The sequence below is a fragment of the Opisthorchis viverrini genome (genome assembly GCF_000715545.1).
Source record: "Opisthorchis viverrini unplaced genomic scaffold opera_v5_185, whole genome shotgun sequence".
In the NCBI taxonomy this organism is placed as follows: domain Eukaryota; kingdom Metazoa; phylum Platyhelminthes; class Trematoda; order Opisthorchiida; family Opisthorchiidae; genus Opisthorchis; species Opisthorchis viverrini.
Window position 1 is genome coordinate 693,169 of NW_008751843.1, and position 13,686 is coordinate 706,854.

Consider the following 13,686-nt stretch of genomic DNA (forward strand, 5'->3'; position numbering starts at 1 on the left):
AGATGCATAATGAATAGACCTGTTATTAAACCAAACGACTAAAAAACTTGCAAGTTAAAGAAGAAACGCACAATTTCCAGACAATCAAAAGCACCATTGCGGAATCTTTTGCTTAAAGTTTTAAAAAAGCGAAACGGCTGAGAAGAGCAGTAATCAAAAAGATTTTCATGGGTAAATACGTGCCGATTTGGAATGATGAGCACCTATTCTGAGACTCTTGCCGCTGTGTTCTATAGTGAGCTATATGTGCTAGAGGAAGCTTCAAACCCCTGACGCTTAATGAGCAGTGATGCATCTGGAGCTGACTTTAAAACTATCCTAAGGGAAACGGTCACCTTTAATTAATGTGCTTAATGTTGTGGGAAGAAAACACACACAGTGGGTTATGAGTTGGCTTTAAACTCGGACGAGAAGCCAGGCACCGGGATTCTACACGACTTAGAGTTTTCCAAGAGTATATTGGATTTTGTGTTGATGATCAGATTTGTGAGGTCCTCATATTGTTGAGTATATCAACTATCCAGGCAACGAGGAAGTTATAATTAAAAATTACGGAAATCACATTGACACTGGCGTATTAGAACTTAAACTACGAAGCACGCTGATTAGTGCTTTGAAAAATGTGTGGAAAGACAACTTCTCTGAGGTACTTCGGAGTGAATAAAAAAACCTACACATGAGTACATTTCCCTCAAATTATTCTCGGACAAAAAGAACAAAATTTCAAGGTGGTTCATACAACGAAGTCTTGATTCGGAGCAAGATATTTTTCACAAGATATTATTGGGCAGAAAAGTCGTGCAACAATCTTTTGTTTTGTTTTGACACAGGCTTTTATTTTTGACATTTACTGTGGACGTGACAATTTAACAAGGTTCATATCTTTGGATAGAGATAATTTGCTAAAACGTTACAAGAGAAATCAGGAAATATCAAACAACCATGCGCCTCTTCATCTCATCTTTCCAATGTACTTACTTTAACCTTTATTTTAGCCGTGTAGTTTTCCAAATATTGATGTTGTTGCGATTAAATCATTCTAAGTTCATTTGCGGCGACTCAAACAGGCCGTTTGCTCGATTAAGCAACCAGTCAGTCAGTCAGTCAGTCAGTGTGAATCAAAGGCATAAGGCATACGTTACAACATGAACGCATACAGGACGGCGTCAGCTATGTGAGTTATCAAAATTCCAAATACAGTCAATATGTTCGAACCGAAAGCTAAAGGTCAGCAGTCAACTAAACGTCCGGTCAAAGTCTAAAGCTACACCCGTTGCTTACGTGAGAACCCAGCAAGAAAAACACAACTAGGAGGAACTTCTGCGTCGTGCGTTGGACAACCAAAGAGCATGATTGCTTGAACTTTTAAGAATACAAGGTACATACGAGTTCCTAATGTCATATTAAATTTATCAAGCCAGGGTGGCCGTAAAGACAGTAATTGCGTCTTTTAGTATCAATGGGTTTGGTGTTACCAGGAGTATGAATACCTCAGAACTACGATAGGCAGAGTTAAACACGTTTTCGTCCGCCACAGTATAGCACCACAATTACCAGTTGTTCGTTTGCCTCCGTTTAATATGCAAGGAATGCTTATCATACAACCACAAATGTGAAGAAATATGTCGACATAAAATCACCCACATCGCCACGAAAAATGATAGAAATAGCGTCAGATGTAGAAATATTCATTACCAAGCTTCGTTTGCCGTTGAAGTACGCGAAGAAACACAGAACTTTCTGTGTCAAACGCTACAAGGCTTTTTTTGGTAAACCAAGCAACAACCATCCTGTCTGTTAATCTACTGTTAAGTCTTCTGGATATGTTTTAAACATATTTTTCTCTTTGGTCGGTTTATCTGTCTTTCCCCATGAGCAGGGTTTTGTATGACGTTTTAAAGGCAAAAACATCCCGCATCCAAGTTATGAAATTTTGAGCTTAATAAACGCTTGTACATCTAATGGAATGGAAGTCGCATTTTGGTTTTACAGAGATTTTAGTATTTGTGGAGGAAACTTCTGTTTTGTACCCTAAATTTTCCATTTTTTAAGCCTAGAAATAGTTTATATTGGTTTTGTGGTCTTTCTAGACACACAATAAAATGCCTGTTACCCGTTTTGATATGAGATGAAATTGTATGCTCCAAAAAGTTTTTTTGTGGATTTTTCTTTCCCTGTTGAGTAGCATACTGTTTGTTTCGACAATCTGACTTTTCAAAACAAATACTGGTTGCGTATCGTTGCTTTTGTTATTAAAACGGTCGAGTTTATTGATTTTCGAACCGCGTTCATCGCTGTCATTTTGAGAAAAATGCTTTATTTGGTATTTTTTTGCAATAGAATAAATGAGCATATCTCCTTCAGTGGTACAGGATGTTCCTATCGAGATATTTCTAGGGTAACGCCACAGTGTCGGGAAACGCAAACGGTCTTCCTTTTAGTTGCTTTCTTCTAGAAACCTTGAAGGCCCTTCCTTCAGGTGAAGGATCAATGACGGATAGTGTTGGCTTGTGAAATTTACTTAAGGCCTCTTTTACATTGTCGCTATTTATGCTTTGTTGAAATAGAAGAGAGAAAAACAAGAGAAGAAAGGGAGCTTGTGGGTTGGTTTGCACAAATTTCATCGGAAGAATAAATGCATACACAATTAAATTTCAAGAACAAAAGACGCCTGGTAGAATTCAGATTTATGGCATCAATCACTTAGCCTATCACCACACGAGAGACGTATGTATAAGAAACCATGAGAACAGCAGCTGGGATACAATCATGGCATATAATCTGGTGTCATGTTTTCCAATGTCCAGTATGCATAGCACCAATGCTGACTTTGGAACATTACAGTAAACGATATGTGAGAGATAGTGTAAAAATATGCTCATGCTTTTAGATCCTCATCTCTTGAAAATTAGTTAGGGTTTATAAGACTGAAAACTCCTTGAGTCTTTTTATGGTATGCAGCTCTACCAGAGCCCGAATAATGCAGAAATATTTATGTGGAAGTTGCTGACAAGTGTAACTAGTTTGTGTTCTCTGTAAGCGGCTGCTCAGTGTGGGTTAATACAGATACTGAGGCAGACTGTATTCGCGAAAATGTCACTAGGTATACCTTAACTTGAATCTCCAAAAAGGGTTAATTATCGTTTGAGTATCACAAGTGACCAACGAGAAAACAGTACAGATCTCCAGTCGCACGTGTAACACAGCACACGAACCATTCTTGTGGTAATGTCTCAAGTAAATAAATTCTGTCCTCCGTGTTATGAATGTATGCAAACGTTAAGGGTTGTTATAATTAACTGGCTGATATCAAATACTGTCCTATGCCGGGGACCGGATGAATTCGACAGCAAGCAAAAAAAACTTTGTTTAGAACTGAGGGAAATCTAACTTAGAATAGCCAACTGGTAATCAGTGTAAATTGTAGCCAGCTGATGAATCTCGCAACTACCTCAACCTATTTTACCATGGCACGCTGCGCTCACTTTACCACATTGCTATTGCGGTTTCGCTCGCATTGACTTCACTTTTTGTTACCTGAGAATTGCGATACATTATTAATAAAACGGAGGACGAGATGAGTTATTTGACATGCTTTTGAGTTCATGTTTCTTGAGTTCATTATGGGACTGTTTTGTACTACTTCCAGTGCGGTTTTATTCCCTGACATCGCCCACTAGGAAAGAGAAACTCGCGCAACGTTGCTCATGGTTGGTTGTACCTTGATCCGTTACGGCGGACTCAGAAATTATTTCTTTTCATAGAACATCAAATTACTTATAAACACATGGGTTACCACAAACCATCTAACTCATTAGCGAACAGGAACAATTTCTGTTAGGTGAACTCAGCAAATCTCTCCGTAGTACAACGCATTGATTTCTCCCAATCTCAAATCCACTCCTGGATTTCGCCTTTATTTCTAAGTGGCTCTCAATGTGGTTCTGTATGTAGATGTAACCCACAGATTTCTGTGAACCTCATGTTTTAGTTAAATGCCCTACTGCACACGACTGGCCGAATACTTCCACTTTTGGATCACTTTGGTTTTGCCTGTAGAAGTACATACGCTGTCGCGCATTATTATTTAATTGAAAGTTACACAGATGCCGTCTCATTCCACTTGGCAGAATAATGAAGGTATTAAGAAAACGCTCTTCTACACAGTACACCATTTACAAGTTGCGGGTTATTCAGTGGTATTCACCGAGCAATTGGCCCAAAATCTTAATGGCGAATTTCACGATGACTATAGCTCACTCCGAGAGCTTATGAAGTAGAAGAAAAGTGGATCGTTTTGCCGGAGGTTCTTGTGAATCTGTAAATGAAACAGTTCTTAAACTGTTGGCAAAGTCGCCATAAATTGAATGCCTGTGTATCAATGGGTGCATTTGTATTTTTGCGTAGTTTTAAGGAAAAATTATCACCTGTTGTGACAATTCTAGTACCATGAATATCGTGAAATTTTGTTGAAAGCTGGTCCATTGGTAAAAAAGCAAACGGCTTTTTGAGTGCAAAATGCCTTTCTTGTTAGGCTTGTGCAAATGGGGGCGAATGTCAGCACACTATAACAGGTGGTGTGTATGACGAAGACCCGTAAATCTTATTTACCTCCGGTTAGTTACTTTTTCAATATCAGAAATCTGAAATCTTATCCGTGTTGTGTTTATTGCTGGAACTGATGTCCTAGAAAGCGACATGCACTTCCTACGGTCATACAGTTGTCTTCATCTTCTGGTTTAATTCAATTCCACCGGGCCTTTCAGCCCAATCATACTGCACTAATCAACTCATCCAATTTTGAAGTTGTCCATGTAATCAGATTGAGTGCTTGCCAGACAGAATTATTAGGGTAGCATATTATGAAATTTGAGCTGGATGCTTTTAGTAAAACGAGTTTTTTTTGCAAAATAAGGCAATCATTTCCAGTTCCTAGATAAAAAATGCTACTCGACGGCGAAAGAGACATCTGGAAGCATTTGACCTAAAAGTTTAAGAAATAATTGGGGTGTGCTTTCTTTTATGTGATCAAGGGGTGGATTGCGCTGATGGTTCAATCACAGTATCCTTCAACACTGATTCCTGTGGAAGTATTCCACAAGAAATTTAGGCGTCTACTGCGATACATCACGTGACTCGTCTGATGTGCATTCATTTTCCACAGTCTTCCTAGAGGGATAAAATAAAGCAAACCATTAGCGAAACGCACTCATTTGCAAACGAATTTTGTTTTGCAAGAGACTTAACTGGAACCCAGCTGAATCTGTCGTTTGTGATGTTTCTAGGCAGCTGTGTTTCAAGTAGAACATAAGGTTGACGAAAAATCGGGGACTGCGCCTTCCTGATGACCCCCTAATGGGCAAAACCGGTCATGCACTATCAAAGAACTTTCAGCAACCTTATGAGTAGTGCAGTGCAAAAAGGAAATCTTGTTTATTTGATAGGTCGATAGTTAACCTTAACCCAACACCAGCGCGGCAAACGGACGACAAACAGAAGCACCCTATGCTGGACCAATGGCTACTCACCTTCAGGCTACCTGCCTTACCGGCTCAACTGAAACTAGCTGGGAGCTGGAGTTTGGAGCTAGTATGAGTTGTGTTCAGTTTTGGTGGAACAGTATGGTGTAGCTGAAATAAACATGCGGGATTGTGAAGGAGGCATGGCTTGGATAGACGATTTATTAGCTGGCCTCACCCCAGTAATAACAAAGTGGTGGAGCATGTGAAATCCTGTAAGAGGTAGGTTAGGCCTGAAATCTAGTTAACTTTGGCGGGAAATGATTGATAATCTTGTGGCAGATGATCTGGTCCTGCAGGCATAAGTAAAATATTTTTGCTAAATTGTCGCTTCCTTGTTGTTAAAGTGACATAGGCTGGCATCATTGTGGCAACGTTCCGGCAGTCCATAGTTAAGAGAGTCCAGTGCTTATGAGAACTTTCTGTAACCGACAGAAACGGAGGAGCAAGTTTGATGCGACTGAAGTCTGAGGCACACAGACGACGGACTTATTGCATACGATTGGTAGATAGCTTAATTTGTGGTGCAATGGCAACATAAATTGTGATTTTCTGAGCAAGGTTGACAACTAACTTATCGTGACAACTTAACTATGTTCAACCAAGAAGTTCATATTTTTGTTCGCCATGTCATGTGATTTTGTTTGTGGACATGTTGCCTGTTGTGATTTCGGTCCAAATGAGCCGATGTCATAATGTTGTCGACCTAACAAGATGTTAGAAATCATCTGAATTTTCCCCTTGCATGACAAGCACATCAGTCAAGTGCCTCTACTCATCCGGATGTTATAACCTGGATGCATTCAAGGTGCGTTGCTGTCGTGGCGCTGGGACACTAGCCCTGCGAGTCAGACGGTTGGAGTTGAAATTCCATTATAGCCAAGAACGTAAAACGCTGACAGGCTCTGGCTGGAGGGCTCAAGTTCGTTGTGCATTTAGCAAAAGAGGGCCAAGTTCAGACTGGTTGCCCTAGGCTGTAAGCACTGCGCAGATTTCGGGTCTGTTGATCCTAATGTTAAACCTAAAAGTCTATCGCATGATGCGATAGTTTAAGGTAAAAGTCTCAGCCATGCAACGGGGTAATAAAATTTATATTGCATTAACAAGAAGAGTGCACATCAAAGATAAATATTACCAAGAACTTTTAAATTTATTGTTCAACCTAAATGAAAACGTTTGAATATCATGAAACTTGGTGTAGACACGCAGTTCACAGGTGAATGCGGGCAGTGAAAGAATATTTCGGGAAATTTTGGCGGTTTATTTCTATGCAGAAAAGCCAAGTAGCACAGGATAACCCTTTCATCTTTTTGAGAAATCTGCAGTGCGCATCTCGTGTTGAAACATCTGTACAGCGGTTCAGCTTTCAAGTATAGACGGGCTACATTAAAGGGACGATACCTCAGGTGCCAGCCTGTTGAAGGNCGGTTCAGCTTTCAAGCTACATTAAAGGGACGATACCTCAGGCGCCAGCCTGTTGAAGGGCCCGCTAATCGGCCTGTTGATCGCCTGATCGCGGCCAAACGGTTGAGTGTGCAAATTCCCAGCTAACGGTCGCACAAGGCTAACGATTCCCAAAAGGAATGAAGCAACTGTACGGTGCTTCTCTGCTTCTGAGAATGAGATTTATTTATTCACGGGAAAAATCGGAATGAAAAGCAACTGCTTACCATAACCATTCATGTATGATCATTTACGACATGGACGTTAGATCGAATGGTAAGCACATCCATAGCTTTTCTCACGGAGACAAGGTGCACACAATCACTTTCACTTCACGACACAGAGGGCGCCGTAGGCACAGCACCTCGGACTCAATGTACATTATTTCACCATCACTGTTGTTCATTTAGTTTAGGACGATAGCATGTTAGGTGATAGGTTGTTAACGAATTCTGCCCAGGTGTGTCGACAAGGAAGACGATAACTCGTTCCTCAAGGGTGGTGGAATAACTTCCACCGAAACATCTGAAGGTGGCACCCGAAAAATTCGATATTGTGCATTATCACGCCATAGAACAGTCTTAAGAACAGCCCAGAAACCTGCGAACATTGTCACAAACACCAATTAATTTAAGTAATCCAAGACAAGTAGCAATTCGCGTTTGCCATTTGTATGAGCGCAGAAGTAAAGACGAGGGTTTTATGTTATCTTTCGGTTCTGATATCGTTCTACCTCCGGTTCTGAGACCTGAACTGGCTACCATGTTTTCCAGCATGAAAGCTTTCCCATAAGAGCTGTTGTAAAAATTACATTTCCAAAGTTCTTCGTCCAACCGTCGAGAAAGACTGAATTTTGGTGAACACTTTTTAGCATCCTGAACACCTTATTTGTCCCATTCCGGAGACTCATAATTTTGTCGCTTGGTCGTTTTGTGATTGCATAAACAGTTGATTATTGTTGCATTCCCACTGCAAATGTTACGGAACCCACTAGGATAGATAAACAACGTGCCCGTAGTCGTTTATGCTACTTTGCGCTACTAAAGTGCACCAAATGCTGTGCAAGATCAGCCGTTACCTATTTGGTGTCACTGTGTCTTTTTTCACCGATTTGTCTGGAAGTGCAAAAAATATAGTGTAATATTTAAGACAGGTATGGTGCTGTCTAGGCTCGTATAATCCTCCATACATTTCAGACTGTCAGTGAAGAAAAACGCCTGATAATTTTGCGGAAATGTGACTTACTGAACTATCATTAAGAACTCAATGCAAGCAACGGCAATCACAGTTTATTCAATCAAAACTGGAGGGGGTTCACTGCATATTTTGTAGCAACAGGACAAGCCCGCGCAAAACAATAGTGCAGGTGGCGACAAAAACACACCCGTGCACTATATTTTGTTCTCGGAAGACTTCGGTTTAGTCTACTTACAGGTCAAAGTAGTAATTCCACTGCCAGACCAAGAGTCGTTACTACAAAATCACAAGATATTAAAGTAGTTTTGGGTAAATTGGAGTAAAAGCATTCACAGTAAGTATTGTCATATTGTATGCCTTTGGTCAGAACAGTGAACCATCTCCCAGAAGCCATGTTAGGATATATCCCACCAGTTCAAACCTGTTAACAAGAGCATGCTGTAATTATATGGGGATTGTTCATCACACCTTTGTCTTTTCTGGATTAATCCTATCCTGATGGACTCAGATACAACTAAACATGCTAAATCAATTTCCATAGCATCCATTTTTGTTGATGATTTCGCAAGGTGCTTGCTAGTCGCTGGAACTGTAGGTTGCAACAGTTTTTACTCCAGTCTGCATTTCTACATCAACACAGTTGTTCAAAAGCCACCTCGCTGTATCACGACTTGCTTCGTCACCCTTAACTGACTGCTTGTAACACCACGTTGGAGTTTGTTGACATCCCGAGCGCCTTTGATTTGATCTTGCATGACACTGGTGAAGCATTTGGAGCACCACAGCAGTAGTTCAGTACATTGCTCATTCCTATGGCGACGTTGTAGCAATCATGCTTCATCAAGATTTTCACTGCTCCAGGAGGGTATTCTTCATCAGTATTGTTCACCATGGCGATGAAGGAAATCCTTATACTGTCATTGCCGCAACTGATTTATTAGTTCTGCGGCAGTGTAGTGGTTCATCGTCTATGCAGAAAGTCAGGCTTGCCATGAGGACAAGCCCTTAGCTGTTGAGACAGTACAGAAGAGCTGGTATGATAATCACCACCTGAGAGCTGAATGCAATAGAGATTTGTATGAACAGAAAATCTAGCTTGCACAACAGCGCTGATGGTCGTGATTTGCGAGGGTTGTTTTCTTTACCTCGTGCAAATCGACGGTTTGTATTTCCAGGACGCGTATTTCCTCGGATAGTTAACCACGTTATCGAACCGACGAGGACGAGAATTAGAAATCCGGCGTGCTTGTCGTAACCCGCTGATCTTATGTCACGAAAACTGTAGTCGGTTAGGCAATTTGGCGCACATTCTGCAGTTCTGTTGGATCACAATAGCGTCACAATTAGGCTACGAGGGAACCCGGAAATTGTATCTGTTGTCCAGGATGCACGTCGTTGAAGAGGTGAGAGCACCCACTTTGACGCCTTTTATCAGGCTAAACTTAATCGATGTTCGGGGCGCCAAGCAACCGTGATATACCTAATCTGGACCTCGGATGGGCGCTCAATGATAAGTGGAATGAGAGGGAGCAGAAGTCCGGTGCTGACGATTGTTTTCTTACCATCTTTTCAGATCTACGTTCTATCGATTGGGGTAGTAAAGTCTGCGATTCACAGGCGGATGTTCATTTCACATCAATTTTTATGATTTACTTAATCCCCCAAGGCTTCCCAAAATCAGGTTAATGGCTGACGTTTGCTCATTATTTTGGGCTATCTACGTAGGTCTTTTGCCTACTACCTGGCATTCAGCGCACTTTCTTGCGAAGTATTTCACATCTTTGCTTGTCTGACATCTTGTGCTTAATTCGCAAATCCTTACCGTGCTAGCAATTCCTGCGTCTGACAGAGCACTGGGCATTGATTTTCTATTCTTCAGTCACTATTCTTCACAATTGTGCACATAACTTTGGCGATCGTTTTGCTTGACTGAAAAACTAATGATGAGACGCTTTCGAATGGGGTGGAATAACGCTGACGAGAAAATCATTTCAAACTTTTGTCGACGGCATCAATATGCAATGGGATGGTCAAAGTTTTTCAGAGAAATGAAAGTATTCCGAGGCGTGAAGGAACAGGACTTATTCACTTTTAAAAAATAAATTAGCAACGCAAAAGCAAACATGGCTATAGAGGAGCTAGGCAAAACGTGACTGAGATTGCTTGGTCTCATGACGAATTATGGGTGCATGCTGACCATTAACTCTGAAATCGAAAATCGGTTGACGCCATTTAAGCCCCTGTGCAGGAATGTAATTTACCGCACATGTACGTACATCTAAGGTGGGAAGTATGGGGTGTGAAAATGCTGCAGGTCATGTGGACATCAAAAGGAACAGATCGGGAGTCAGATCACGTGCTTGATTGCTACCAATAGCAGATCGCCGGTATAACAGATTGGGCAGTTATGGTTGTTTGAATTAATGCACTTTAAATATATCTGACTTCAGTCTGGTAATTCATGTAAAACATGAATTACCAGCGCAGAAAGTAACTCACCGTTAAGTCGGGTTTTATATATTAGACATTTTTTCAACAAATCGTTTTCATTCATTTTCACTGTGCGTTTGTAGCACTATAAATTCATGGGCTAGGTTTTTCGCATCATATAGAGGCCCAATCAGTAGTCTACGTATACCGAGATCTTCTGCTTCAAATCTCACCACTGTGGAATGTTCTGCTCCCGGCTTTCCGAGTGTGCATTTAGTGTTAAGGATAGAGCAACAGTCATTGTTGTTCAGCTAGAAATCCTTCCTGAGTGGACGCATCTTTGAAAGCTATAGCAACAATGTTAACGCTGGCGACCAGAGAGTTAACTAACTGACTAGCTTGGACGAGTTGCTGCATCTCGTCAGGGCTCATTGGTCAATCTCATTTGAAAACTAATACTTATCTGTCACTGGGTTGTTCTCTTGTGTATCTCCACGCACAGCCGAACTCAGAATGGGACGGGTTCACATTTGCGCCATGACTTCTACTTGACATGTCAACTTACATTGAAAGTCACAACAGAAGTAAGCTTATAAACTTATATGACACAATCAGATGCAGAGGAATGTAATCTGGTCTGTTGGTTCGGCTGAACATAGCATAATTGCGCACCTGATTATGTGTTACCCTTGTGATCGTATGAAAGCCGTGTGATATCGCTGGAGTGATCCTAACCGTGTCGATACTTGTAATCGGTATTTAAGCTCTCCCGCACAATGCGGCACGTAAGAATTCTGTTTTCAAGTTAGAGTTCCCACGAAAAGGACTTGATAAAAAATAATGCACTCGAATTTTTGACACTGGTCTACCCAGTACCTTGAAGCCAACCATAGTTTTTATTACCCATATACGTTTGAAGCTGCGTAAATCTCGAAATAACCAATGACAGAGTGTGCGATATCTATCTTACACATGATAATAGATTTAAGGGGTTGAGTGGTCGCTAGCGATAGTGGGCTGAAAATCATGTATACAGATGATGTGGCATAAGAAAACTGCCACTGAACAAATATCTACTGCTTGTTCAGATGAAGGCAAGTGATGCGATCTCACAACTAAGAAAAAACATGATATTTTGAACCATGAGAGGCCCAGTCCGAGTGTTCGTGTCCAGTATGGATGCTTACCTCAAGTGACGAATATGTTTCGGAGGTCCACTGGTTTATCCATGTGCTGTCCAGTATGTTTTGATTAGCAAAGATCGACATGTCTCCCTGCAGATTTTGACAGCTGCTGCTGTAGATGAGTCATCACCGAACCAATAGAGAGAAAAGTGGTTTGAAGACCACCACCCGAAAATGTGCACTCGGAAATAATAAATCTATACATGGAATCCTCATTATAAGCATCCTAAGGAAGACATGGGCTTTTGGTTTCATCAAACACACAGCCACATGTGAGGACATATCACTGAATAAGCTGAAAATATGGGTAAATTGGTTTGGGTTTGTCCTGCGAAGACTGCGCACCTAATTAGAACATGCAGCTAGAATATCATACCTGGAGTAGGTACCAGCTTCAATGACCTGCTCATTAACCCGGTAAGCACGTCCCAGAGTAAGTCAACATCTCGGAAAATATGCACAAGATTGCATAATCTTTCTCGAAATCAGGTCGACAATTCCAAAAAAGTGAAAATTGTTAAAATCACCAGGGTGATGAAATAAGGCTGTAGACTGCGAAGAATTTCGCTAACGTATAATTTATGATAGATTTGGAATCAGAAGATGGAGTTTTATTCACTTTGATTGACAGCACGCGTACCAGTAACAGAATAATCTTTTTTTTTGTTACGGTGGTGTCTACTCTGCTGTCGTCCACTACACAAAAGTATAAAATTCCCAGATTACACGTAGCTTGTATGAAATTTTGAATCAAGTTTTCATCCTTCGAGTGAAGCGAATTTATCCTGGAAAGCCAAGAAGCGCTGTATGGTTGTTTCATTTTTATTGGGATAATCAGGAGTGCGCATCTTACCAACCTACGCGGGTTTCGAAGTCGGAAACTCCTGGTTGGTAGTTCGACCACTGGTGGCTGATCAGTAGTGTGAGTAGCCGGCGTCTCACGCTTCAACCATGGAGATCAAATCACGTCGTCACGCGTCCACTGGTTCTTGTCGAGGAGTGCTCCTCAGATGGTAGTTTAACTTGTGAAATTATTCTTCCTTTGAGTTATTTGGAGATTATCAGTAGTCTGAAGAGATGAGGGAATTTTGAACCGAGATTCGTCCTGAAAAGAAAGTCAATATATTTTGAAAAAAAATTTCGTGGGATGTGCCCCGATGATGACTCCTAATAAGGATTAAACAGGTATGCCGTGCTTCTCGACTGTTCAGCTTGATTTAGTTTTAGTTACAAGATGAAGCGTGCGAATTCCCATACTTGTTCACACTACCAACAATTCAGCAACCGGTTTCAAGTACAATTTTCAGATATTCTCCCGATTTCTGTAAAACAAGAAGCGGTTATGCCGTTTTCCTTCCTAGATTTCATCATTTAAACAACATACAGAGCGACGACACTCCCGCGTTTCACTAGATGCCATCCATCTGGTTCGCTGACCATATACTGAATTGCACAAAATAGACGGACGCTATTCATAGTGGGAACAAATAAAACGGTGACAATGCTTTGCTTCATTAATTTTTTGTATGCTTTCTCTAAAATACGAAGCGAATCACAGTCTCACTGTTTTATTTTGAGAACCACCTTCCAGAAAAACAACTGTGCTTGTTTACATGTCACTCTCAAAGCACTAAACTGTCATTCCAACAGCGAAATAAGACCACACTATCCCTAATAACTGTACATAAAGCACATTTGGGGGGTGAATCTTAACCACGCTTGGTCAGCGCAGCAAGTTAGCTGCCTGTGCACGCGCTGAAAATTTGCTATCCGATCAGATGCACACCTGTCCCCGTGGACCAATTAGCCTTCATCAGCTTGATTTCCATCAGGCAGGTTTTTAAAAGACCACCATGCTATATACCAAGCAAACATGGTCTCCGATGCTCTTTTCAATTGGAAAGACATTAGTC